This window comes from Schistocerca americana, unplaced genomic scaffold (genome assembly GCF_021461395.2).
Source record: "Schistocerca americana isolate TAMUIC-IGC-003095 unplaced genomic scaffold, iqSchAmer2.1 HiC_scaffold_1450, whole genome shotgun sequence".
Taxonomy (NCBI): domain Eukaryota; kingdom Metazoa; phylum Arthropoda; class Insecta; order Orthoptera; family Acrididae; genus Schistocerca; species Schistocerca americana.
Window position 1 is genome coordinate 5,001 of NW_025725533.1, and position 5,000 is coordinate 10,000.

Sequence of the window (5,000 nt, forward strand, 5' to 3'; positions counted from 1 at the left end):
CCAGCGGATGAACGGCGGACTTTTCCCGCAGTCGCAATGTGCAATCCACCCCTATAACATGCGTTTCATGAAGAGTTATCTCCAATATGCGACATTCCCGCTGTCCCTATACATGAGCTGCGGGCTGTACCAGTTACGAGCTAGAGACGCGACCGCGTTGCTCTCTGTACGAATGCCGATGCTGAGCGGTCAGCTAGGAGGCGCTCCATCCATGTCGGTACCGGTGAGCGTTGCACTCGCAGTCGCAAGAACGTACGGCAAGTATATTACCTGGAAGAGTCAATGACAGTCCACGCCCCCCTGCGTGGGAAGAGTCTTTCTAGGCCATGACCCACCGGAAGGGCGCAGCGTCCCCCACCCCAGACATGTGACGTCACACCATCGGTATTGACGACTAGACTGATTCCTTATAATCATTTGCCATACACCGGTGGAAGCTGCCGAGACGAGTAACTACATAGCGGGCTCGCCGTGTCACTAATGTACAGAGATACAACAGTTTCGACTGGAACCGGATTAAACGTATACACGGCGCTGATTAGTAATAGATAGAGCCATCAGAATACAGATAATGTATACAACTGTCCGTATACATGCTGAAAGACTCTGCTCACAATCACAACCACACGTCAGCCACACACCCTTATCACGCACTACTCTCTGCCTGTAACACGCACACAGACAATATGTAAGCACCAGCATGGAACAACACCCAGTGCATCCTCTCCGCCACATTAGACAATCCACACTGTCATAACCAGACTGGGAGGTCCACTCAGAAAACAGAATATCCCACCCACCCGACAACCACCATTGCTCAGCCAAGCCACCAACACCCACACATGTCCTACACAGGGGTGCACCCAACATCACAATACTGCCTCCTCTCACAGCACACAAACAATGGCAGGAATGAAAGACACAGGTCTGCCACAAGCATGGAATGAGAGCGCCGCCTGTCATGAGCCAAAGGTGCATCCTGACGTGGCAAATCAGATGATGCCGCAGGCATCCACTTACTATAATCACAATCAACAAACCGGCCGCCCCGCCCCGCCCCCCATTAAACCTTTCCTTACAACAATGTGTACCTTAACCTAACCTATATCGTACCGTAACCTAACCTATATCGTACCGTAACCTAACCTATGTCGTACCGTAACCTAACCTATGTCGTACCGTAACCTAACCTATGTCGTACCGTAACCTAACCTATGTCGTACCGTAACCTAACCTATGTCGTACCGTAACCTAACCTATGTCGTACCGTAACCTAACCTATGTCGTACCGTAACCTAACCTATGTCGTACCGTAACCTAACCTATGTCGTACCGTAACCTAACCTATGTCGTACCGTAACCTAACCTATGTCGTACCGTAACCTAACCTATGTCGTACCTTAACCTAACCTATGTCGTACCTTAACCTAACCTATGTCGTACCTTAACCTAACCTATGTCGTACCTTAACCTAACCTATGTCGTACCTTAACCTAACCTATGTCGTACCTTAACCTAACCTATGTCGTACCTTAACCTAACCTATGTCGTACCTTAACCTAACCTATGTCGTACCTTAACCTAACCTATGTCGTACCTTAACCTAACCTATGTCGTACCTTAACCTAACCTATGTCGTACCTTAACCTAACCTATGTCGTACCTTAACCTAACCTATGTCGTACCTTAACCTAACCTATGTCGTACCTTAACCTAACCTATGTCGTACCTTAACCTAACCTATGTCGTACCTTAACCTAACCTATGTCGTACCTTAACCTAACCTATGTCGTACCTTAACCTAACCTATGTCGTACCTTAACCTAACCTATGTCGTACCTTAACCTAACCTATGTCGTACCTTAACCTAACCTATGTCGTACCTTAACCTAACCTATGTCGTACCTTAACCTAACCTATGTCGTACCTTAACCTAACCTATGTCGTACCTTAACCTAACCTATGTCGTACCTTAACCTAACCTATGTCGTACCTTAACCTAACCTATGTCGTACCTTAACCTAACCTATGTCGTACCTTAACCTAACCTATGTCGTACCTTAACCTAACCTATGTCGTACCTTAACCTAACCTGTATTGCGCCTTAACCTAACCTGTATTGCGCCTTAACCTAACCTGTATTGCGCCTTAACGTAACCTGTATTGCGCCTTAACGTAACCTGTATTGCGCCTTAACGTAACCTGTATTGCGCCTTAACGTAACCTGTATTGCGCCTTAACGTAACCTGTATTGCGCCTTAACGTAACCTGTATTGCGCCTTAACGTAACCTGTATTGCGCCTTAACGTAACCTGTATTGCGCCTTAACGTAACCTGTATTGCGCCTTAACGTAACCTGTATTGCGCCTTAACGTAACCTGTATTGCGCCTTAACGTAACCTGTATTGCGCCTTAACGTAACCTGTATTGCGCCTTAACGTAACCTGTATTGCGCCTTAACGTAACCTGTATTGCGCCTTAACGTAACCTGTATTGCGCCTTAACGTAACCTGTATTGCGCCTTAACGTAACCTGTATTGCGCCTTAACGTAACCTGTATTGCGCCTTAACGTAACCTGCATTGCGCCTTAACGTAACCTGTATTGCGCCTTAACGTAACCTGTATTGCGCCTTAACGTAACCTGTATTGCGCCTTAACGTAACCTGTATTGCGCCTTAACGTAACCTGTATTGCGCCTTAACGTAACCTGTATTGCGCCTTAACGTAACCTGTATTGCGCCTTAACGTAACCTGTATTGCGCCTTAACGTAACCGATATTGCGCCTTAACGTAACCTATATTGCGCCGTAACGTAACCTATATTGCGCCGTAACGTAACAACCTATATTGCGCCGTAACGTAACCTATATTGCGCCGTAACGTAACCCACATTGCCCCTTAACGTAACCTATATTGCGCCGTAACGTAACCTATATTGCGCCGTAACGTAACCCACATTGCCCCTTAACGTAACCCACATTGCCCCTTAACGTAACCCACATTGCCCCTTAACGTAACCCAACACACGTTGGGCCTTAACCCAACACACGTTGGGCCTTAACCCAACACACGTTGGGCCGTAACCCAACACACGTTGGGCCTTAACCCAACACACGTTGGGCCTTAACCCAACACACGTTGGGCCTTAACCCAACACACGTTGGGCCTTAACCTGCTCTGTAATTGTCATACGACGCGTTAAATTAGTGTAGTGTTGCCTAACTGCAACCCCCGCAATATAGTTTGCTACTCGCACTGCCCGGTCCCCAGTGTATCGCTTCATGTTAAACACCTTGCAGCTATACACTGTAATGTGGATGGCAGCAGGACGTACATGCTCAATGCCCTTTGCAGTTGTTCATTGGCATTTGCAGTTGTTCATTGGCATTCGCATGGCGAAGCACTTAGCCTACGCTGTGGTACGGCCTGTGTCAACTGTCCGCTGATGTTGTACGTCCAAATCACACACTGTACTGCACATTGGTCCTCATGTACTGAATGATACATCGTGGTACATGTGACCGTACAACGACTGCGCCAACAACGGCGAACCATGCGGTCCAAATGTTGTGCACTCAGCTACGTGTCGTCTCCCTATAAGAGCTGGATTGCAGTGTGGTATGCCCTGGATGGCGATCAGCATGAGCCGTCTGTTGATGTAGTGGCGCGTGTTGTCAGACGTAGTCGTCTCTTCTCACACACCGTGATAGCACGGTGCACTGCGTTCCACATCTGCGACATGCGACAGAGGCCGGTTGACAGTCGTTCGCGCAATGGACATCGCATACGTACGGGGGCCACCTTCCACGTGTTCGCTAAGCGTGGACATGTTGTTGCGTGTATGTGGGCAGACAGTGTGTCGTGACACCTGACACAGGCATGCAACAATCGTTGAATTTGCAAATGGCGATGGACGCCTACGTTTGCTGGTGACGTTACGCAAATGAACAACTGGTAAACCGTTGTGGTGCGGTTGTTCTCGCTAGGGGTGAATCAGTGATGGCGACGATCGGTTGAGCTACCAACCGGTTGTTGCAGCGATACCCACCATGCCCACGAACGTGAATGGCATGTGGGTGTGAAGCGATACGCGGCGGTGGCTGGGTGGGACCGTCCCCGGCCGGTGAGGGGGGGCCTCCCGGCGTGTTGGCCGTGCGGTGCGTGGGCGCACGCGCTACAGCCGGCTGGTGGGGGCGGCCAGTGGCAGGCGCGCCGGCCGACGGAGGCGGCAGGCGGCGCAGCTGCGCGCCGGCGCACCCTGCACGCGGCGCCGTGCGGCCAAAGTAGGTCCTCGCGGGCCCGGTGCGAAGCGCGGTGGACATCTGCAGTGTGCTGGTCCGATTGAGGACTGTGTGCGCTGAGGATGCGCCGCCGCCCGGCGCTCGGCGCCGCGACGCCGTCTGCTGCTCGGTCGCCTCTGCGGTTCTCGCAGGTGGTTTGTATCGCAGCTGTGCGGACGTGTTGGCGCGTGCGCTGTGCTGGGAGAGTTCGCTTCGGCACCCAAGTGGGGCTTTTGTCCTTCTGTGGCGCTGGCGTTGGAGCTGCCGGTCACCGTAGGTGGCGCGTGTTGTCTCCCGCCGGCAATGCCACGACAGCACGCTCCCGGGCCTCTGTCGGCAGCGGCAAGCTCAGTTGGGAGCACGGGTGGTCGCACCTAAAGCGTCTACTCGCCAAACTCCGGGCGATTGCGCCTCTCTCGAACCCGACCAAGTACTTAGGACGGCGCTGCGCGCCGCCGGGACCTGAGAGGGTTTCGAGGTGTATGGTGCAGGGGAGCTCAGCCTCCTCCTGTTTGCAGAATAATTGAGCGGACGCTTGCGTGTTCGCGCGGGCCCCCGGGACACACTCCCGGGCGGCCGGCTGCTCAGCTCTAGTTGACGCAGCTCCCTGGTTGATCCTGCCAGTAGTCATATGCTTGTCTCAAAGATTAAGCCATGCATGTCTCAGTACAAGCCGCATTAAGGTGAAACCGCGAATGGCTCATTAAATCAGTTATGGT

General features: G+C 51.8%; 1 non-coding gene across 1 annotated transcript in view; it reads left to right on the plus strand.

Annotated features, from left to right (window-relative positions):
• The first annotated feature begins 4,885 nt into the window (after positions 1 to 4,885).
• The window catches only part of LOC124568195, a 1,910-nt gene continuing 1,795 nt past the window's right edge, over positions 4,886 to 5,000 (plus strand). The window contains exon 1 of the ribosomal RNA XR_006971161.1: positions 4,886 to 5,000. This exon is cut by the window's right edge and continues 1,795 nt beyond it. This is a non-coding gene — a ribosomal RNA (small subunit ribosomal RNA).